This window comes from Meriones unguiculatus, chromosome 1, assembly GCF_030254825.1.
Source record: "Meriones unguiculatus strain TT.TT164.6M chromosome 1, Bangor_MerUng_6.1, whole genome shotgun sequence".
Lineage (NCBI taxonomy): Eukaryota > Metazoa > Chordata > Mammalia > Rodentia > Muridae > Meriones > Meriones unguiculatus.
The window spans coordinates 158,949,338-158,973,574 of NC_083349.1; the positions used below are offsets into that span (position 1 = coordinate 158,949,338).

General features: G+C 42.6%; 1 protein-coding gene across 10 annotated transcripts in view; it reads right to left on the reverse strand.

Moving 5' to 3' along the window:
* Znf561 (zinc finger protein 561) overlaps nucleotides 1–8,019 on the reverse strand; it is a 30,147-nt gene extending 22,128 nt beyond the window's left edge. For 3 of the 10 annotated variants that reach the window (XM_060369875.1, XM_060369873.1, XM_021652477.2), the window contains exons 1-3: nucleotides 7,882–8,019; nucleotides 7,545–7,644; nucleotides 5,478–5,522 (exon numbers count right to left, since the gene is read on the reverse strand). The gene's annotated coding sequence lies outside the window, so the exon portion shown is untranslated. Of the gene's footprint in view, nucleotides 1–5,477; nucleotides 5,523–6,818; nucleotides 6,849–7,544; nucleotides 7,645–7,870 lie in introns of all 10 variants that reach the window. The other 7 variants (XM_060369880.1, XM_021652479.2, XM_060369888.1 and 4 more) reach the window with 5 other exon arrangements.
* Nucleotides 8,020–24,237: the final 16,218 nt, after the last annotated feature.

Sequence of the window (24,237 nt, forward strand, 5' to 3'; positions counted from 1 at the left end):
TGAATAAAGGTACATATAGACGGGAAGATGGTCCAGTCAGTGAAGTTCTTGTCATTAAAGTAGAAGGATCTTAATTTAATACTCATATCCATGTGTGGGGTGCTGGGAGTGGGGGAGCCAGTTATGGTGATGTTGGCTTGTAATCTCAGCAGGCAAGGCTGATGCAGGCAGATGCCCAGCCAGCAAATCTAGCCTAATGGATGAGCACCGGGCCAGTAAGAAATCTTGTCTCAAAGGAAAAGTGAACCAAGATCCTAAGAAACAACACCTAAAGTTGGCCTCTGGACTCCACATATGAGTGTGTATGTGTTTGTGTGCATTCTATTTCTTGTTTTTCTTATGTATGTGTATATGGTTTGCATACATAAATCCCTGTTCACATGTGGGACACTGTCAATATTTTCTACAGGAACAGAACTTATAAAATGAATAAATAAATATATATATATATATTTTTTTATTTACTTATTAGAGTGGCTTACAGGCTGTGGTCCAGCTAGTCCAACAATGGCTATATATACCAATGGAAGGTCCAGGAATCCAGTAGTTGTTCAGTCCGCAAGTCTGAATGTCTCAGTTAGTCTTCAGTATATGCCAAAATTCTGAAGTAGGTGCTAATGCCAATGAAGAAATGGACTGGCTAGCGAAAGTGAGAACAAGCAGGCAGAAAGAAAGCTTCCTTTCTCCATGTCATTTATATAGGCTGCAGCAGAGGTAACGATGGATCTTTCATCCCTCAAAGGTATACCCAACAGCTTGGATTTTAGTTAGTTTCAGAGGTAGTCAAGTTGACAAACAAGAACTGCCAGCACAGGCGCACGTGCATATGTTAATAAGGAGGCCTGAATTTGATTATCGAGGGTCTTCAATTTCTCCATCTTGAGAGCTTGCAGATTGTTAACCTAGCCAGCCAGCTTACTTAACAGATCCTTTATCTCTGCCTCCTAAGTGCTAAAATTACAGACTGGATGCCACCCCCCACCCCAATATTTATGTGGATCCAAACTCCATTCTCCAGAACCCAGAGGGGCTTTTTAACCACTAAGCCATCTCCTTGGCCCAAGATTCTGTGTTCTAGTGCACAGTAGATGCACCTGGGACCCTGGGGTCCCAGGTACTTTGTAGATCCCAAAATATGCAGATGTTTAAATTCCTTATATAAAAAGCACAGAGTATTTGTGTATTATTTATATACTTCTTGATATGATGTAAGAATGTAGCTCAGTTGATAGAGTAATTGCCTACCATGGATGAAGTCCTGGGTTCAATCCCGGGCACAGCATAAGGTAGGTACTGGCACATGCCTGTAATCTCAGCACTTAGGAGGTATAAATAAAAGATCAGGAGTTCAAGATCATTCCTGAGACAGACGGTGGCGTCATATACTTCTAATCCCAGCACTCAGCAGGAAGAGGCTGTCAGATCTCTGATTTTATAAACCAGCCTGGTTTATAAAGTGAATGCCAGGGCAGCCAGGGCTACACAAAGAAACCCTGACTCAAAAAAATAAATAAAAAAAATTATTCCTAGATATTAAGTTCAAGGCAAGGCTAGGCAATGTGAGACCCTGACTTAAAAAAAAAATCTTAAAACAATATACATGTTATGTGGTTGTTATGCTATTTGTTAAGGAATAACGGTGCAATACTGAGGTAACCACTGAGTCAGGTAAAGGTAGCATGTAGCTGGAATACCAGCACTTAGGAGGGTGAGGTGGAAGGAGTGTAAGTTCAAGGCTAAACTGAACTGCACAGTGAGTTCCAGGACAGCCTCAGCCACATGAGACTTTCCCTGCAACACACCTGCATCCCCACCCCCCAAAAAAACAAAAACCTACAAATGGGTGTGGTGATGTACGCATGTAGGCCAGCAGGCAGGAAGATATATTCTAAGCTACAGATAAAACTCCCTCCCAAAAAACAAGATACAACTACCTACACATGTCAGAACAATGAAACACTGTTAAACAGATCCTATAGAAGGCTAAACCAGAACTTACGTGGCATGGGCTCCCCACAGAACTTGAGTAGGAGAATAGATGAATACATAAGAAACTGACTCCACACAAATTTTTACCTAGGTTTTAGACTCTAGGGACTGCAATCCTCAGGAGACACTGGAAATGACAATGTCATATGGTCATCTGAGCTTTGTCTAGAACCAAGTATCTAATCAAAAGACAAATTGGCACTAACCTACTGGCTACAGAGATTGCTCCCAAGTACAAAAGAGATAGTGAGATACAGGGATACATTCATGGCACAAAGTAAGTCTGGAGTCTCACATACTTCCAAGATGAATAAAGTTAACAGGAAGTGATAGCTAAAAATAAAACAAAGGGGCTGCAGAGATGGCCCTATGGTTAAGAACACTTGCAGAGAATCAGGGTTCAATTCCCAGCACCTATGTTGGCAACTCAGAACTGCTGTAACTTCAACTCCTCCAGCCTTCTGGACAGACAAGCGCACACACAAAAGCACACACTTAAAAATCTATAAAAAGGAGAAAGAACGGAAGTCACTCTGAGAACGAAGGGTATTCTAGCAGATATATAATCCAGAACAATGTTCTCCCTTAAGAAAAATATGGAAACAATACCCAAAAAAGCAACAACAGCGAGATTAAAAAAAAATAAGGTAAAAAGCCAGGGGTGGTCATATATACCTGTAGTCTTAACAACTGGGAAACTGAGGCAGACGGACAGGGAATTTCAAGGCCAGCCTAAGCTACATGAAAGAGCTGCAGTCATTTTCCACTATACTGTAATAACTGCGTCCAAGCATTCAATTCCCTTTCCATTTTTCTTACACTAGAGATTAATCTCATGCTTTAACTATCCTTTGAAACAGCCTCATTATATAACCCACACTGACCTTACACTCCCAGTTCTACCACTACCAGGTGCAGCTTCTAATTCAGCTACCACCACCATTTCTGGTATTAGAAATGGAACCTAAGGCCCCATACACTCCCGCTGAGAGAGCCAACCCTCTTCTTACTTATTTTTAAATAAGGACTCACTAAGTTGACCAGACTGGCCTTTAAGTCACTTTATAACCCTTAATGGCCTTGAATTTTCAATGTGCTTACCCTGACATCCCAGTAGCTATGATTACAGATCTGAGCTGCCAGTCCTAGCTCTATTTTAATCTTTGGGTAACAACACTATTCACTTAGAATGTGTCTCAATGTGAGCATTAATGAACATGGCCTGTGACAGGGATACCATGTCCACTAAGAGCTGTTTCTCCTCACTTTGGAAGGAGTTGCAACTTCCTTTGTAAATGGACTTGTTTAATTACTATTACAAATGTCAAATATATGTAAAAGAGCCGAGCAAGCACACTGAGGAGTGCTGCAGTATGCCTCAAGTTCTTTAACACACATTACAACGACACTAGCTCTTTCCCCTTCCGTCTTTACTACCTGCTGCATAGCTCAGGCTGGTCTTGAACCTGATATCTACCACCCTAATCTTCCAGGTGACAGAATTACATGTGTCCATCAACCTACTCAGTCCTGTGACATTTTAGACCAATAAACTTGTTAAAACTTATTAGGCACTAATTAATAAGGCTATACATGTTCTCTTTTTATTTTATTTAACTTTGCTTTTGTTTTGTTTTTAAAACAGGGTTTCCGTATAACTCTGGCTATACTGGAATTCACTCTGTAGACCAGGCTGGCCTTAAACTCAGAGATCCACCTGCCTCTGCCTCCCGAGTGCTGGGATTAAAAGCATGCACCACCGCTGCCTGACTTCCCTTTATTTTTTAAACAAGTGTTTTCTATGAAAGTCAGAATCCGGGCTGGAGAGATGGCTCAGAGGTTAAGAGCACTGGCTGCTCTTCTGAAGGTCTTGAGTTCAATTCCCAGCAACCACATGGTGGCTCATAACCATCTATAATGAGATCTGGTGCCCTCTTCTGGCATGCAGGTGTACATGAAAGACAGAGCATTGTATACATAGTAAATAAATAAACATTTAAAATGGGGTAGGGACCATAAAAAAAAAAAAAGAAAGAAAGTCAGAATCCATGGCTTGACTGGGGAAGGCTTTCTGTGTAAGCCAGACATGTAGTTCAGGGGTACAGTACTTGTTAAACATTCACAAGCCCCAAGGAGTAAAAACAAAAAAAAAAAAAAAAAAAATTCATCTGTATGTGGTATGTATCACTGATTTCCCCCCCCAATTTATTGTAAAATGATTCTCCTGTCTCTACATACTGAGTTCCATGATACATTAATACACACTGTAGTCAAATCTATGCAGGACTAGAGATGGAACCTAGGGCTGCTTACATACTGGGCAAGCACTTTGCCAACTGAACCATATCCCACTTGTTTCTAATTGAATACTATTTTAGTAATCGTTGTGAATACTCATAATAATATTCATATTTAAATAATACACGTTTTTACTCTTATACTATGTCAGGACATTCACATTCAAATATCTAGCCGATACTACCAATAGCTAAGATTGTATTTTCACTAAACTCTGTCACCAGGATTATATAAACAACTTTATCAACTATACGGCAACAGGTAACAATTCCTTATTATTTTATTGTTGTTGGTTGGATTTTCTGAGACAAGTTCTCATGTAGCCTAGGCTTACCTGGAACTCACTATATAGCTTAGGTTAGCCTAGAATTCAAGATCCTCCTGCCTCCACCTCCCAAATACTAGGATTAATTTACAGGTATGTTACCACTATGCCTGGCTTTCCCTCATTTTTTTTTTTGACACCATCAATTTTTAATCTATGTCCTTTAAAAGGAAATATGGAAGATAACATGAAGGGGCAGAGGAGAAGAGGAGGAAGAAATGGTGGGACTGAGAGAGGATGGGGAGGGGGCTACAGCTCGAATATAAAGTGAATAAACTAATTAATAAAAATTAATAAAACAATTAAAGAAAAGATAACACGAATACTGTCAAGCCAAAAAGCATCCCTGGGTATTTTCAGATATGCCACACCAGCAGGGGAGTCTTCTTGTCGCTTACCCCTGGAGTGGCTCCAACTCATTTGCTATCTGTAAGCAGTCCCACAGGACTGGTTCCTCCTGTAAGAAGAACTAGAACATTCCCCCAGGGAAATTGAGTCCTAGTTTGGGTAGGGAAAACCCAAAGTAGTCTAAAAACTACTCTTAAAAGGTTTTGACTGTTTAGGAACCCAAACATTTCCTAAGATTAATAACTAACACAAGTGAATTTTCTATCCTGTTTTGTCTGGTGGTTATTTTATTTTATATGTACTTGTGTTTCACCTGCATGTATGTCTGTGCACCACTTGGGTGCCTGGTGCCCATGGAGGCCAGAAGAGGGCATCGGATTCCCCGGAAATGGAGTCACAGACGGTTGTGAGCTGCCATGTGGGTGGTAGAAATCGAACAAAGGTCCTCTGCAAACAGCGTTAACACTGAGTCCATTTGTTTATTTAGATGGCAACTTGCTATATAGCCTTGAGTTACCTGAAACTTGCAGAGATCCTCCTGCCCGTCTCCACCATTCAACTGCTGCGGTAAGTTTGTGCACCACCAAAAAAAAAAAAAAAAAAAAGCGAAACGTCAAGCCTGGGATTAACTCTTGAGGCTCTCCTCTGGCACTATACAAATATAATTAGTCATTGCTTACCGTGCTCTCCTTAACTCCTCCGCCCTTCTCTTTCAACACGGTTATTCCTATACCCTGTCATTTAGTCTCAACTTAGATAGAACTCACTTCTCTTGAGAGTGAGTATGATCAAAATACATTTTATGAATGCATTAAAATGTCATAATAAAACCCTTTATTTTTACAATGAATATATTCAAATAAAAAGGTATAGGAAACAACTGTGCTGGGGGAGGGGGAGGAAGAAGCAGCTCCAGCAGCTGCTGCCACAGCCCCAGCCCCAGACTCAGTGTGTAAAGGCATCCACCACCTAACCTGAAGACCTAAGGTTCCCGAAGTTCCGTTCCAGGGACCTACACGAAGAAAGGACTCTGACCTCCTCACACACACATATACATGCACTCATGTGGACAAATAAAATGTAGTTTAGGAAGTAAAAAGACTGAGGATACAGCTTAGTGACAGCATGTATTTATCATGTCCAAGACCCTAGGTTCAACAACCCCTCCTCTCAGAGTCAGTCTCTCTGTCTTTCTACACAAGCATACACATACACTTTTTACATTCATGTACTCTCATATGACAAAAGTGTATTAACTCAATAACTCAGTACAGTATATTAACTTCCAGAGCTCTGATCAATTTGTAATACTTTATTCTGTATTATAAGAACAGGCTTAGGCTGGATTTTTTTTTTCCACTACGTCCCTCCTACATTGTAGTGCTGAGGATAAAACCTGAGGCCTCAAATATTCTAGGCAAGAGCTATTCATTTAGAATTCAGGAATCAACTAGTCTATAGAAAAGAAAAAAATCTTAAATGGAGGAAATTCATGCCAACAAAAACAAACCATCAAAATATACATAGAAATGGGGAAAAATACACACCTCCTTAAAGATAGCATGACTGATCTAGGTTCAAAGACCCTAAAAGTCATCTGAAAATTTCAATGTAAGGATCTTAAAAAGTACACACTGCTCTTCCAGAACCAGACATACAGTTCCCAGCACCACACCAGGTGGCTCACAACCTCCTCTAACTCCAACTCCGATCCCATGCCCTTTTCTGGCATCCCAGGGCACTGCAGTCCAGGGCATAAACAACACCTCAAACATAAACATCTATTTTTTTTTTTAATAATAATTTTAAAAAGCCTTTAAAGAGGTCTGGGTTTATACCTCAGTGGTAAAGAGCTTACCCCAAATGCACAAAGCCCAAGATTCAGTTCCTATTACAAAAAAAAAAAAGAAAGTTTGAAGAAATCTTAAATGCAAAAACACCCAAAAACCTATCTGATAACAATTAAGACTTATGATTTCACACAAAGAAGATAGTAGATAACATACTGTTTTTAGTTGTCTTGGTTGAAACTTTACTATTAAGTTCTTAGTGGGTCAATATCCTCATTTTTTCAGAAGATGCATTACCCATTATGTAAAAATATCATGCCTAAAATTCTCAACTTACTCTTAAATAGTTCACCATAAAATCTACTTTTATTTATTTATTTATTTTCTTGGAAAAAGCAAACAGTTCAATCAGTACTAACCTAACAAAGCCTCCATTTTTTAAAGTCTGCAAGGAGGCACAGGCCTACAGCGTTCAGACAATGGCTAACTATTTGGGCTATGGGTGTAGCTCAGCAGGAGACTGCTTAACATCAGGAGACTTTTGAGTTGCACCCCCAGCACCAAATGAGAATAACTTGGCATCCTTACTTTTCTTCAACACAAAGACCCGTGCAGGGTTTACACGTTACGTTATTATTTACAGACAGATAAATGCAGAAGTCTGTAACAAAGTTACTTTTTTTTTAATCAGAATGCAATGTGTCTCATGTAAACAGATGTATTTTCGGATGAAACATTCCTTTCCACAATCACGAAAAAAAGAAAAACAAGAGGAAAAGGCTGTCCTCACCCACCTTACAGCCAAAGCTCAGGCGCAGCAGAAAGAATCGCCCGGTCCGAGGATGGAAGATGCGGCGTCTCAATGTGATGCCAATGGCGGAGAGTCTATTCTTTCTGGGGAGAGGGGAGCAATTCCACAAAGGTTACTTTGCACGGGCTTTAGAGAAAGGTGGGCGCAAACAACTCAGGGCTGAGTCCTGATGCGCACTCGGGCCGCGGCACCTGGAAGGGCTGCAGAGCCCAGGAGGACGCGGGGCAGCTCGAGCAGAGACCCGCCCGCCTCCCCGCAGAGGTCTACCGAGTGCTCTCCCTCCCCGTGCCGGGCCCCGCATCCCCTCACCGAATCCTCACCGAGCCAGAGGGGAGAGCCCTCGGACAAACGCCGAGAAGGTCTCAAAGCTCTGAGAGAAGGGGGAGGGGGCCGCGTGACGTCACTTCCGCTTCCGGCGCCGCGCTCTCGGCCACGTTGGATCTCTCCCGGCTAGAAAGAAAAGCCTGTTTGTTGCCGCGTCCGGGCCGTGGCACCCTTTTTGCGGGTGGACTCGTAAGGGGAGTAGAGGCTGGAAACGAGTCGAAAGGTCGAAGTCAGAAGCGAGGCCTTGACGGGCGGGCGGCGCGGGGGCGGGGCGGGAGGCGGGACCAGGCCGGGGTGCGCCACGCTTGATGGCGGACCGGTGGGGCGAGGGTGGGGGTGGGGACGCCCCCGTGGAGATGCTGCTGACAAAAGCTTTTCTCTCTCGCCTCTCCCTCGCGCTCGGCGTGCCCTTAGCCGGGTTGCATAATCTGCCAACCCAGGAAAGATGATCCGTCTGGCCCGTTGAGTCATTGCTGTCTCCTTTCCGCCGACCTGTCTTTGTGTGCCTTCGCACACCGTGGTAACACTCTAGTCGTTGATTCTGTTGTGTTTTCAGGATAAAGTTACCACCACCACCACCACCACCCAGGGCTCCATTCGTAGAGCCCTTGCCTAGCCTGCACGGAGTCCTGGGATCCATCTGCGGCACCATGGGATGGGATGGTGCCCGCTTGTCATCCCAGGACTTAGGAGATGGAGGCAAGAGGTGAAGCAGCCTCAGCTACGTAGTATATTCGAGGCCAGCCTGGATCCATGAAACCCTGTCTCTGAAATCACAAAATAAAGGACTTTTGGTTTTTGGGGTGTTTTTGTTTGTTTTGTCTTGTAAATTCTGAGTCTTTTGAATTTTCTTTGTTTTCCTTCATTTAATGTTGCTTATTTTGGGTTGTGGGCATGGGGAATGCTAGGGGCTTGTGTGTGTCTGTGTGTGTTTTGTTTTAAGTTTTTTTGGACATGAAGAAGGCTCAGCCATTAAGGGCACTTGCTGCTCTTTCAGTTCCTCGCACCTACTTGATTTGGCTCAAACTGCCAGGAGCTCCAACTCCAGGGGATTTGATGCCCTATTCTGGTTTCTGCAGACACACTCATAGGCACATACATACATAATAAAAATAAATCTCCCTGGCTGGCCTGGACTCACAGAGATCCACCTGCCTCTGCCTACCTGAGTGCTAGGATTACAGCTGTGCACCACTGTACCCGGCCTAAAAATAAATCTAAAAAATCAAAAGTTATTCATAGGCCTTTCTGCACACTGCAGAGACTGAGGCAGCCTGGATCAGAGTTGGAAGCCAACTGAGTTCAACAGCAGCCTGAACTACTGGACTGTATTCCCATACGTACAAACTGGTTTCAGTAATTTCTATCATCAGCTACTCAGAGCACTATAAATGCCTCATTCCTTGAATAAATACATAAATGAAAGATAAAACACAGAGAAGTTGCCTGAGACTACTCTTGAATTCTGCGATTGTGCCTAAAGGAAAACCATTTATCTGAAGACTGTTGTATTAAATCGGAGTTCTTTGAGGCCAGCCTAAGCTGTATAGTGAATTCCTGTCTCTAAGCACAAATAATAAGATCATATATGTGTGTTACCAAATTTAACTTACAGATATTTTGAATTGGTAACCATTTCGCTGTTCTGTTTCATCTTTTCTATATACAGTGATTTATTTATAGGAAGAAGTCTATATATGTAAAGAATACTTGGGTTTCTTGAGATTTTAGATAACATGCTGAGTTTCTAACATTTTTTTCTGACTTTTGTCTTTGGTGTGTGTGTGGCATGCATGTGTGTAACAGAGCAATCATACATGGCAATATAGAGGTCAGAGGACAACTTTCAGAAATCAGTTCTCTTACCATGGGTTTCAGGAGTGGAAGTCGGCTTCTCTTTTAACCACTGAGCCAGCTTGCTGGCCCAAATGACTTGCTTTTTTTAGAGACAATTTAACATCCTGGGTGTTTTTTATTTTTGAAGTACTTCAGAGTAAAACTAAGCCAGTCATATTGTTATATACCCTTAATCCAGCACTCAGGAGGCAAAGACAGGTGGATCTCTGTCAGCTGAAGGCCACCCAGGGATACAGAGTGAGACCCTTTTTCAAAACAAAAAGTAAAACTACTGTTTCTTATGTGGATCCTTGCTTTTAATGTGTGTGTGTGTGAGAGAGAAAGAGACTGGGAATATCTCATGAACCTAGAAAGGAGATCATGACTGGGGGAACAAAAGATGTCTTAAAGAAATAGGAGTTGGGCTGGAGAGATGGCTCTGTGGTTAAGAACCCTTGCTGGTCTTCAAAGGACCATTGTTCAATTCCTAGCACCCACATAGTGGCCCACAACTGTCTGTGACTCCAGTTAATGTAACTCCAGTTCCAGGGTACCTGATACCTCTTTTGTCCTTCATGGACATGAGGCACACATATAATGCCCAGACATACATGGAGGAAAACAACCCATACATACACAAAATAGTTATATATTAATTTATATATAAATATATATTTATAATTTATATATTAATATATATTTTAAGAGGTGGAAGTAAAGGTATTAAATTGGAAGCAGGGTTGGAGGGTACATTTTCAGGAAGTGGAAACTGCAGAAATAAATGACAGTCAACCAAAACAAGGCATGTATGAAAATGCCATAATGAAACCTTATTGCTTTGCTGACCAAAACGACACATGTAAAGGGCTGGAGAGATGGTTTAGCAGGTAAAAATATTTGTAGCTCTTCTTGAGCCCATGAGTTTGCATCCCAGCATCTATGTCGGACAGTTCACAACCATCTGTAACTGCAGCTCCAGGGGATCTGATGTCCTCTTCTGGCATCTGCAGCCACCCACACAAAGACACACATACACACAAATAAAAAATAAATCTTTCAGGTGAGCTCAAGGCCAGCTTAGTCTACAGAGAGAGTTCTAGGACAGCCAGGGCTACACAGAGAAACCCCTGTCTCAAAAAAAAAAAAAAAAAAAAAAAGCAAAGCAAACAAACTTGAACAAAAAAAAAAAAATGGTGCTACGGTAATTCGTATTTTTTGTTGTGTATGGGTTGGGTTTTCATTTCACTTGAATATATACCTAGTAGTGGACTTGCTGGATCAAATGGTAACTAATTATACATTAAGAGTATATAAACAGGAGCTAGAGAGATGGCTCAGTGATTAGGAGCACTTGTTGCTCTTCAAGAGAACCCGGTTCAATTTCTAACACACCCACAAGGTGTAGGTTTGTTCGGATTGTTTTGGTTTGGCTTTTTGATTTCTCAAAACAGGGTTTCTCTGTGTAATAGGGCTCACAATAGTTATAACTTCAGATTCAGGGGCTCCAAAGACCATGCCTTCACGTCATCAGGTACACACATGGTACACAGACTTAAAGGCAGATAAAACAGCTGTACACATAAAACAAATACAATTTTGTTAAATATTTAACATTATATAATTATACAGTAAATTCAATATTATATAATATTAGTACATAATGTGTTTGCTATTATATAACAAATGCTATATTAAATATTGTACAGTATACTGTGTATTTAATATTACATAGTATATCATATATTTTATATTAATGTATATGGGCTAGGGAGATGGCACAAGTGTTTAAGAGCATGGGCTGCTTCTCCAGAGCCCAGGTTTGATTTCTAGCACCTACATGACAGATCACAGCTGTCTATAACTGCAGTTCCTGGGCACTCTCCACAGGTACCAGGAAAGATAGAATTGCACAGATATAACTGCAGGCAAAACACTCATAATAAAGTAATAAAATTTTAAAATAGAGACGTCTACAAAGGCCTATTAATGTTATTGATTGGTTACTTTTTTGTTGCTATGGTAAAACACATGACCGAAAACAACTTACAAAAGGAAGAGTTTATTTGGGTTTTTTTCCCGTGGGGTGAGAGTCTGCCATGGCACAAAACCATGGTGGCAGGCAGGCATGGCAGCTGAAGCAGGAACCTGGGAGATCACATCTCAATCACAGCCAGAAGCACAGTGAGCTAGAAGCGGTGTAAGGCTCTAAATTTCCAAAGCCCGCCCCCAAAGCTTCCTGCCCCCATGATCTCTCTAAACAGGGCCACCAGAGGGAGGCCACGTGTTCAAATCCTTGAGCCACGTTTCTCTGACTACAATTGTTAACAGTTAATTTTTCCTACTTTTTTGAGACAATGTCTTATGTAGCCAATATGTCCTCAAACTTCCTTAGAAGGCATAATAAGAACTCTAATTAAAAAAAAAAAAAAAAATGGGAGGGGGGGTCCAGTGGTAGAGTACACCTTTAATCCCAACAGAGCAGAGGCAGGCGATCTCTTTGAGTTCAAGCCAGCCTGGTCCACAATTCTACCCAAGTAAAGGTAGACTGTGAGCTGTGACCCTACAAAGTTGCTTTCTGACTTTCACTAGAGCACTACAGTAACTCAGTGTCCACCTATACACATCATACATGCAGATAACTAAAAGAAATATTAGAGGTTTTTAAAGCCAGGCGTAATGATGGTGCATGTCTTTAATTCCAACACTAAGAAAATCTGCAAGTTGGAGGTCAGCCTGGTCTACATAGAAAGTTCCAGGCTAGCCAAGAATACATAGTGAGACAATCTCAAAGAAAGTTGGTTATTTTGTTTTGTTTGTTTAAGTAAGGGGCAGGGCTGGAGGGCCAGCTTTGTTGTTAAGAGCCCTTGCTGTTTTTCCAGAGGACACAAGTTTAATTTCCAGCACCCACATCTGACAATTCACAACCAGTTGTAACTCCATCTCCAGGGAATCCCAAACTCTCTTGGTCTCCATGAGCACACAAACTCTGTGCATATACCCACTATACACAGCTTTTTTTTTTTTTCTTTTTTTTTAAGTGAGGAGCTAAAAATGTGGAGCACATCTTTAGCATGCAGAAGTTTTTGGGTTTGTTCTTCAGTCCTCACAAAAAAAAAAAAAAAAAAAGCAGAGTGTATCGGGGTTCTTCCTAAAGGAACAGAACTTATAAAGTGTTGTGTGTGTGTGTCTGTGTGTGTGTTTATATATCAAGATAGATAGATAGATGGATAGATAGATAGATGATAGGCTGACAAATAGATAAATAAATAATAAAACATCATGATCAAGGTATCTTTCATAAGTTGATTTGGGCTTATAGTTCCAGAGAGTTAGAATCAATAATAGCAGAGACAGTACTGCAGCAGGTAACAGGCACGATGACAGGACCAGAAAATTGAGAACTGGTCTGAATCCTCTATGGAATCCACTGGCTTCCTAATCCTGGTCCTCAGGGCCCTCTTGCTGCACTGCCATTTGGTGTTTTCCCAAAGAAGCAGCAGCATGATTAATTCTTAATAGCAGCTGGGGTAAGGCAGCGTTGTTCAGTACGGTGGCAGTGAAGCTTCTAACTGATACTTCGTTCTGCAACCTAGCAGCAAGCCCTGGAGTGCCAGCAAAGATGCAGTGACTGCAAGAGAAGTCAAAGCAGGTAGGAGGAGGCAGGAAGAGTGTGCCTGACACAAAGAGCAGAGTTCTTTTTAGTAAGACTCCTTATTACAAAGAAGTTCTAGACCCTGTGTCTTTATTACCCAGCCCATATATCTCACTAGTATGTAATCAGAAGATACGTTAAAGAAAAGCAGACACCATTAAGAGCTAGACGTGGCTTGTGCAGAAATGGCCTTGTCGGTAGAGTTGCATTATAGTCTTAGAGGGGGACAGTGGATGCGAAGACAGTACTGATTACCTAGCAGTAACGGCAAAGTCTGTAGGAGTCTAGTGAATTGGTGTGAAGGGATAGCTTAGTCCATCCTTGTAGCGCTTACAAATGTCTCCGCAGATAACTCCCATCTCCATCAGGTCATTTGGTAGCAATTTTAAGGAACATTTTAAAGATGTGATTTGTTTTTATGTGCATGTGTGCATGTGAGTAAAGGCGTTCCCAGAGTCAGGTGAGGGCATAAGATTCCCCTGAGAGCTGGAGTTACAGGCCGTTGTGAGCTTCCTCGCATGGGTGCTGGGAACTGAACTCAGGTCTTCTGCTTCAGCACTGTACCTTCTGAGCTGTTGAACCGTCTCTCTAGTTTCATTTTTTTTTTAATTACATTTATTCACTTATGGGGGGAGGGAAGAGGTGAGTAGGCCTACTGGGGACTGAGTACGGAGATGAGGGAACAACTTGCAGGGTTCTTCCTTCCTGTGGTCCCCAGGGACTGAACTCCCATTACTAGGTTTGGTAGCAAGCACCCTACCAGCTGAGCCATTTCACTGGCCCTTGTAGCAGCTTTCTGGGACTATATAACTATCATGACACCAAGAGTGAACTGATTAAATTTAGAGCCAACTTTAAGCTGAAATTTGGTTTTGGTTTTGCTGTTTTGTTTTTTCAAGATAAGGACTCTCTGTGTAACCCTGGCTATTCTGGAACTCACTCTCTAGACCAAGCTGGCCTTGAACTCACAGAGATCTTCCTTCCTCTGCCTTCTGAGTGCTGAGACTAATGGTGTATGCCACTATGCTCAGCTTATTAGCTTGTTTTTATGTGCATATGTGTGTGCCTGAGTGCACCATATTCATGCAGAAATTCACACAGGTCAGAAGAGGGTGTCAGAAGCCCTGACATTACAGATGGTCATAAGCTTTTATGTGGGTGCCAGGAAGCAAACCTGGATCCCTTGCCCATGCAGTAAATGTTTTTAATGGCTGAGTTCAGGCATTTTTTTAAATAGATCCATTTATTTCTATGAAGGAGAACATGGCTGTACATGACCGAGCACCCTTGTGGGTCGGGACAATTTGTCGGAGCAGGTTCTTTCTCCTTCTACCACATGACTGTGTGGGTTCCTGGATTCACACTCAGTCCTCACGCCTGGTGGCAAGTGTCTTTACCCACTGGGCTGTCCCAGTGGCTGCTCTTTATAGTTGATGTAGGTAAAGTCCCTATCATCTGCTTGAGTTGCTTTCAGGAGTCACATGTCAAATCACAGTTGTTTGGGTTTTTTTGTTTTGTTTTGTCTTGTTTTGTGGAGTTGATCCAAGTTCTGGGATTAAAGGCGTCCACAACCACCACGTGGCTATCTAGATCTTTTGAAGCGGGAAAATCCACCTTTAATCCCGACTACTCGATAAAGGACATGGAAGAGGGAAACCCTCTTTTTGCCTGCTTGCCATCACTCACTGGCAAGACCATTTCTCCACTGAAATTAGAACATAATTCTTCGGGACCCTGAGTATAATAAAGACCATCTGGGACTTCCGGCCTCAATGCCAGAATCACTACTGGATTCCTGAAACTTCCGTTGGTAGGCAGCCATTGTTGGACTGTCTACACCACAACTTTAAGCCATTTTAATAAACCCACATATATAATAAACTCATATATATATGAGATTCCATATATATATACTGTATTATATATAATATATATGCATCTTATACTGTGCATCTTAGTATGTTGTTGCATTAAGTATAAACTTAAAGTGGGGAAAAAAAAAAACTTGAAGTGGCTCCCGTTACCACTCTGGGTTTCTATGGGAGTGACATAACTTAGCACTATAGTTTAAAGAGTCCGTATAGTATTCACCTGAGTAGCAAAGGCATATAGACATACAATGAAATATCCACATGTAGGCAGCTACCGCTGCACAGAGAGACTGACAATTTTGAGATCAGGTCAAAGCTTCCACATTATTGATCTTCCAGATTTGCCCTGGTGATTTTCTCTGAAGAACATGATCTTTTGAATGACTCAGGGCCTCTCACTTCTGCAAGGGCTGGCAGAGGAGACCTCTGAGTATACTCTCCTTCACGGTATCCTGAGTTGTGGGCATCCTGTAGTCCTGTGCCCACCTGTGAGCCACATACCTTCCAAAGTGTCTGGATTGTGATAAGCCACTTTGTGCTTATCAGGGCAGCTTACACACTCAGTGGAATCTGTGCTGGAGTCCGGACTGAATGCTTGTTCTACGGAGGCAAGTAAGCACACTGTGGGCATCGCCCTGAACTACAGTGTCACTGACTGACAACTGATAAATATCCTCCTGTGCAAGTTTTCCCCATATTTCTTTGCCACTCGTGGTCCATTCACATTTTTTGCTATCAGGCCATGCAAATGGCCACTTCATCTGCCACAGACCAGTAGGTGTACACATGGCATTGTCCTGTGTCAGTTTGAATAGCTCTATAGACAGCATATAACTCTGTGTAATGGCTGCTTTACACAACTGTGGACACAACTGATCAAAAGACTTTCTCCAAACTAACTGGAGACTCTGTTTAGCATCCAAAGTGAGGGAGCAGTGAGAATCTGCTGACACGGCATTTCTGCCTTCTTTGTGTGCGGAGACTCCGCCAGGAGTCTTGCTGTGTCTTGCATATACCGCTTCCACTTAATGACGCTAGGCTCCTGTGCACGCACTGTTTTAGGAGTGGCGGACTTCATATTTGTCCATGCTGTAAGGAGCGTAGGATCTTGTCAGTACTTCGTGACAGGCAGGGACTGGCTCAATTTCAATCAAAGCCCAGTAAACGCTAGTGACTGTACCTCTAAGGGGTACAAGCTTCACTGACAGGGAACAGATTTCTGTTCCCAAAGCCTGAAGACACCCTCCGGCTGGCTTACCTCCCATCAGCTGTTACTTGTAATTCAGTGGAGCCTGTTCTGACCAGCCAGATCTAAGCGACTCCTATTGTCTGTTTTGCATGTTCAAATGCTTGCTCCTGCCTAGGTCCCATGCAAACTGAAATATTTTTTAAAGCTACTTTAGATAGGGGGTTCAAAACTGTCCCAGGTGAGGGGTGGTGGTGTCAGAAACCAATCAGGCCAATGGGTTTGCTTTTTATTCGGTAAAATGGGAAATTCAAATATTTTCTGTCTGAATTTTAGATAATATTTCCTGTCTGCCTCTATTACAATATATTTTTCTCAAATTAAACAGTAATTTCCAGTCTTTGAATTTTCACAGGGTTAATGTCCTACCAGAAATCTTTTAAACAGCAGTCACTCACACTAAAGCTCTGTCTTCCTCCTTCCCCTGCAACATTGTATTAGCAATGTGATATACTATTTGAGCGAAGACAGGCACCTTTACACTCTCTGAATGCTCTGCCATGAGGTGACGGCCTATGGCAGGACTATGAATGTATCCTTGCAGTAGACACAGAACTGTGTGTTGTCTGACCTTACCAGGTGAAGGCAAACTGTTTGCACTGATCAGGACAGATGTCTAGTGAGGAAAGCACTGGCTGGATCTATCAGGGAGCCAGGTGCCTGGATGGCATTGTACTCCTCTAATAAGGCGACAGCACCCGGGACAGCAGAAGGGAGAGGGGGGCCACTTATCTAACTCCCGTTGCTCCATTCCTCACCCATCTACTCCTCATCCCCTTCATTGCCGCATCAATTGCCAGGCGACTTTTCCTGGCTTTGACCCTCCACCTCTTTGCCTTGTACTTGTAACAGGCTGCACTCTGTTAAATATGCCCTTGCTCACTAAGGATATATATATCTGCCATTGCAACACCATCAACGGCTTGGCAAGTCCGCCACCTTCTTTTCCCATTGAACAATTTTCTATCTTCTCCACCTCCATTCTCAATAGCTTTACAGGAGGCCACTAGCAAGCCCCAGCCTCACCTGGCGGAAAAGGCTGTATTTCTCCCGGTAACCATTAACAAAGCCTAAGCCACATGGTGTGGCTTCAGAGCTTTCAACATGCTGGCCCCGTCATCCCAAGGACCAACCTGCTTCATTCACCAAGCCAATACACAAAAGAAGAGTTCTTCAGAGCCAGGCATCTGTTCAGGAGGCTTAGAATATTCTTACTCCTTCAAAATGCACCTAGTGGAAGGAGCCATGCTGGCCATGCTTAGTTTTTAAAGAATAAAACAAGCGCAGAAAGGCAGTAGAGCGTGAGAGCAGGCCCTTGTACCACCTAGCAGAAACCGCTGTGGAAGCCCCAGACAGCAGAACAGTCCACTGGCGTCTGGCCATTGGGGGGTCTCAGACAAAGCATGTTCTCCGGGGTGAGAATTCCGGTTGGCAGCTCACACCACAGGCATCTTCATGTCATGGGATTAAATAGTAGCTGAGTCTTTTGCTTTGGAAAGATGCCTGGGAATGTTTTACCTCCCAGCTGTGTTCAAGGACACGGTACTTTTACTCCTTTCTGCTATTCAGCTTGGGCTGTTTTTCTGTTCTTTCTCCTCATGGGGCCAGAAGGAGCAAGCCCATTCCCAGGCAGGAGGTCTTATAGGACACTTTCAGATAGCATGTTTGGATCTGAAGCGGGGAGGGGCAGTCCTACCCTAGAAGCCAGTTTCTCAGTGATCTCAAACTGCATGACAATTTACTAGTATAACATATATATAACACATATATTTATCTAAATATATATAACATATATGTTAACATATATATGTTATACTAGTAAATAAATATATATATTCACAGACACACAAAAGATAAAAGGGGCAGGGGAGATGATTCAATGGATAAAAATCTTGCCAAGAAAGTGTAAAGGTTGGAGTTTGGACCCCCAGACCCCACATGAAGGCCGTGGGCAGATGTGGTAGAAACCTGCAAGTCCTGCATTGGAGGCAGAGACAGACTCCCTGGGGCAGGCTGGCTAGTAGACAAGCTGGAATCGGCAGATCCCAGTTCAATGAGAGAACTTGCCTCAATAAAGAAAGCAGAGTATGATTAAAAAAAAAAAAAAGACACCTGACATCAACTTCTGGCCTACACACACACACCACACACACACCACACACACACACCACACACACACACACACACACACACAGATATGTTCCTAGACACAGGCAAATGCATATACACACATGCATGTACACTCTACCCGCACAGACGCTGAAGATTAAAACAGAGAAAAGAAGAATATATCTCTTCATGACTAACAGAAAGGTCTGTAATTCTAAAAAGTAAGGAGTAAGGAGTGTCCAGTGCTTTGTTCTATATGGTAACACATTATTTCAATTTATAGTATGAGTATCTGTAAGACAAGAGATTCCCAAAGTGGTGGTGGCCCAGAGTTCTTTAGGTGATGGTCTAACAGGTTCTAATAAACAGGAATACAAGGCTGACCTACTGGTTAGCCTGGGTATTTAGGGCTAAGACACTGGCCTGAGCCCTCGCCCAGTGTGCTGCTTCTGGGTCTTTCGCTGGGAACATCCCAACTAATTCTGTTTGCACAATCAACAAACTCTTATGCTGTTTCCTTACCTGGCCCCAAAGGGATTTCCAGCAGAAAAGGAGTCTGGGTTAGCCATGACCTCCTCCAACAAGGGGGTCATGTCAAGGAATTAAGAAAGATTTTTTTTTCCAGGAGGCCAGATTTGGCACCATTTATTGTTTTTAACTTTATTTCTTTTAAATTTATACACATTGATGTTTTGCTTGTAGGTATGTCTGTATGAGGTTGACGGATACTCTGCCACCGTGTGGGTGTTGAGAATTGAACCCAGGACCTCTGGAAGAGCAATGGTACTCTTAACCTCTGAGCCCTCTGTCTAGTCTCGCTCCATTTGCTTGTTTGTTTGTTAATTTGTTTTTAAAGTATGTTTGTTTATTTATTATTTTTAAATTATATATTGTATGTATCTGGCATGGAAGTGCAGGTGCCCATACGGGCCAGAGGCATTGGATACCCTGGACACTGACAGAGATCTGTCTGCCTCTGTCTCCCAAGTACTGGGATTCAGGTATTCTCCCAGACCTAGCTTGTTGTTTTTTTGTTTTTTGTTTGTTTGTTGTTGTTTGTTTGTTTGTAGGTATGTGTGTGTGTGTGTGTGAGAGAGAGAGAGAGAGAGAGAGAGAGAGAGAGAACCAATGTGTGTTCCATGTGTGCATGTGTGTTTGGGTGCCTGTGGAGGACAGAAGAGGTATCGAGCTGCCTAATGTGGGTGCTGGGAACTGAATTAAAATCCTTTGCAAAAGCAGGATAGGTTTTAACTGCTGAGTCATCTCTCCAGCTCTGTTGTTTAGTTCTTTTTAAAGCCACTAATGGTAATGATTTTTAACGTGTAGCTAAATCTAAAGGGGTTAGAAATAAACCATTCTGATCCATTTTCAATATGAGGTATGTTTAGAATTCACTGGAGAACCATGAGAAGCAGGAGGCCCCTGCTTCCTTAGCTGGCAGCTGGAGTGAGTCTTCTTATCTCAGACCATTCTAAGGTTGAAATATTACAGTCTGCTACCTGACAGAGCTTGTATATAAGAAAAGGAGAGACTCTTGAGCCCCAGGGTATTTATTAGATAAGGCCTGAACCAGTAGGATTGGTAGTCTGGAAAGAATTCAGCTAATAAGGAATTCAGGGGGCAGGGAGGGAAATGGGATTAGTAACATAAAAACCACTGTTTTGTGCAAAATTGGCACTCAGCCATTTTTGCCTTTTTTCCCAGCTGCCACCCAACTTCCTAAGGTTGTCAAATAAACTCACCCTTTTGCATCCCAGGTCTGTGGTTCTCCTCTCACACTTGTATGTTCTCAGTGAGTGTGTTAAATAGGATTCCTTGGAGGAGGATGTTGCTGGTTTAATGTTATATCTGTTCTTACCGAGACATGGATGTTTCCAATTCCTCATCTAGGGCCAGGGTGTGGCTCATTTGGAATGCTTGTGTAGCACTCTCAAGGTCCTGGATTACATCCTGGAACCAAATATACTGGGCATGGTTGATCACACCTGTAATCCTAGCACTCAGGAAGTAGAGGGAGGAGAAGCAGGATTTAAGGGTCATCTTGGGCTACATGAGACTGTCTGAAAAGGGGCTGGGGGGGATAGTGGATGTGGAATGCCTATAGTTTTAGCTCCAGCATTATCTGGTTTTGTTTTTGTCACACTGGTGTATTTTCCAGTTGTTACCATTAATTGGAATTTATGTCGTAAAAATAGAAAAGCCAATAAGTGACCTTTTGCTATATTTTTATTGTATAAATTCTTTAGTATAGAAATACAGTAGATAAATATTAGAAAGCCAATGAGATGAAATTATGGAAATTGTCAAAAGTTTAGTTATGTACTATATCTGCAGATACCTTATATCACAATATAAAATATTATAAACACACAAACTTCATGGGCATTGTGGTGGTTTAAATAGGACTGCCCCCCCCACATGTGTTTGCATGCTTGCCTCATAGGGAGAGGCACTGCTAGAAGGTGTGGTTTCGTTGGAGTAGGTGTGGCTTTATTGAAGAAAGTGTGTCAGTGTGGAGGTGGGATTTTGAGGTCTCGTATATGCTTAAGTCTGGCCAGTGTGACATGTCTCCTTCTGCTGCCCGTGGATCAAGATGTAGAACTCTCAGCTCCTTCTCCAACATCATGTCTGCCTGCATGCTGCCGTGCTTCCCACTGTAATGATAAAGGACAAAACCTCTGAAACTGTACGCCAGCCCCAATGCAATGCTTTATAAGAGCTGCCTTGGTTGTGGCAATAAAACTCAAACCAAGACAGGTGCTGTGGTACATGTGTGTGCGCTTACATAGTCATGTGCACATACATGAAGGCCAGGGGTTGATACGGGAGTCTTCCTCTGCTGTTCCCCACGTTGTTGGGATTTTGTTTTGTTCTTTTGTTTTGAGACAGGATCTCTCGATGAATCTGAAGATCATCAATTGGCTGACCAGTGAGTCCCAAGGATCTCTTGTCTCTACTCCCACAGTGCCGGAGTTATAGACACATGTCACCACGTCTGGCTTTTACAGGGGTGTTGGAGGCTTGAACTCAGGTCATCATGATTGGACAGCACGTGTTCTAAACCTACCTTGCCATCTCCCTAGCTCCCTGAATATATCATTTATTTAGCTTTATGACTATCTGGTGGTCTGTTTTAAAACCAATAAGCTGTGGATAGCATTGTATTTGATAGATTTAATACTTGCTCAATACTTAAAGCTCAGTGTTGGGAGGGGGTTAGAGAGATGGCTCAGGAGTTAAGAGTACTTGCTGCTCTTGCTAAGGACTTGGGGTCTGTTTCCAGCACCCACATGACAGCTGACAACCATTTGTAACTCTAGTTTCAGAAGGATTCAATGCCTTCTTCTGACCTCTTAGGACACCAGGCACCCACAAGGTACACAGACATACATACAGGCAAAACATACATACTTGGGAAATAAACCTTAAATTAAAAAAAAAAAAAAGTTTGTAGCCAGGCAGTGGGGCCGCACACTATTAATCCCAGCACATGGGAGGCAGAGGCAGGTGGATCTCTGAGCTTGAGGCCAGCCTGGTCTACAGAGCAAGTTCCAAGGCAGCCAGAGCCACACAGAGAAACTCTGTCTCAAAAAACCACAAAGAAAAAAAAAGTTTGTGTTTTACTTTCTTTTGGCTTTTGGTGGCCACAGTTCATAGTTTCTGTCTCTGGCTCATATTTGAGATAGGTGTGTTTGATCCATTTGACAATGGATAACAAGTCTGACTATGGACCGATAGGATAGATGCAGATATTAGGGCTGGAGCCTCTAGATGGTCGCTTCAAATAATTAGTCCCTTTCAGACACACAGATACAGACACACACACACACACACACACACACACACTCTGTAATCTAGGCTGGCCTCAAGAAAGTCCTACTCTGTCTGTCTCCTGAGTGCTGAGATTATAAGTGTGCATCACTATGTCTGACTGCCTTTTATTATTTTTATTTTTGTGGGTTTAAATCTTGCTTTTGTCTTTTGTTTTTTGAGACAAGTTTTCACTATGTCACCGTGGAACACACAGGCTGGCTTTGAACTCAGAGAGCTCTGACTGCTTCTGCTTCCTGAATGCTGAGATTAGTTTGTGTGCCACCATACCCATCTGTTTTTTTATTATTTTATGTGTATGGGTGTTTTGCATGCATATATGTCTTTGTGCCACCTGTTTGCCTTGGTACCCAAGGAGGCCAGAAAAAGCCACTGAATTCCCTGGAACTGGAATTATAAATAGTTGTAAACCACCATGTGGGTGCTGGAAATCAAACTTGGGTCCTCTTGTAGAGCAGCCAGTGTTCCTAACTGCAGAACCATCTTTCATTCCTGACTTTTTGTTTTCTGGCACAGAGTCTGATTCTGTAGCCCAGACTGGCCTGAAACTCATGTCAATCCTCTTGCCTTGGCAACCTGAATGCTAATGCTAAGATTATAAGTGAGAACCATTCTGCTCACTTTTTTTTTTTTTTTAAAAAAAAAAAGCCTGTGAGGGATCTCTGACCAGCTTGAACATGGAGAGCATGGCTCTGCCAGGCCTTGCCCTTCCCCCATTCTCTCTGTCTTGCTAAAAAACTGTTAGACTACATTCCTAAAGCTAGCCACCAAGGTCTGTTCCCTTATTTGGCCACTTTCTCCTCCTAAGGCTGACTACCAAGGACCAGCTACCAAAGTATTGAAGTTCAGCAATCAAAAGCCCCCTTTGGCTCACTTAATTAACATGCCCAATTAAAATTAAACACCTCATCCTAACAAGCGGTTTTCCCTTTTACCTTTATAAACCACCATTTGCCTATGGGCCACGAAAGTCTTCTCTTGATCCAGAGGCCTTTGTTCCATTTCCCCTCCAGGACAAATACCCCATCTCTCTACCTTGCCTCTTTTCTCCCCTCTCCTTGTTCCCTTCGACATTCTCCCTCTTCCTCTATCTCCTGTCTTTGTCCTTTATCCCTGACTTCTGTGCCTCTGAGACAAATGAATCTCTTTTGTGCTGAAAATTTGGACTGAGAACTTGGTCTTGGAGGTTCTGAGCAGATATTTTTCCTTTCAGCATGCATATATGTGTTGTGTGTGTGTGTGTTCCTATGTAAGAGTGTAGCTTTGCATGCACCATGGAGGTCAGAGGACAACCTCGGGCCGTTTTTCACTTTGAGAAAGGGTCTTATTATTTTCCAATCCAGGCTGCCAGGCTGCAAGCTTCTGGAGTCTTTTGTCTCCACCTCCATTTTCATGGTAGCCCTGAGACAACAGACCCTCCTCCATGTCCTGTTTTATGTGGGTTCTAGGGACCCAACTCAGGTCCTCCCCCGTGTGCTGCGAGCTCTTTACCCACTGAGTCATCTTTCCTCAGCAGTCTTCACTCTTTTAACTGAACTCTTTTTTCCCTGGGCATTGCTTTAAAATCTGGCCTTTCTGCCGTTTGCTTTGTAACTTCCCCCAAATAGCTGACCTATGCCTTGTGTGAGAGCTTTCCTTAAAACAGACAGGGAAATTTATACTTACTGTTTTTTTCCAGACTGAAACGGTTCTTTTTTTAAAAAGCCACCTAACCCTTGCTCAGGGAGGACGATTTTGTTTTTAGAATTTTAAAAAGTGATGTGTATGCATCTATGCACTGAGTTCAATGTCCTTAGAGGCAGGAGGC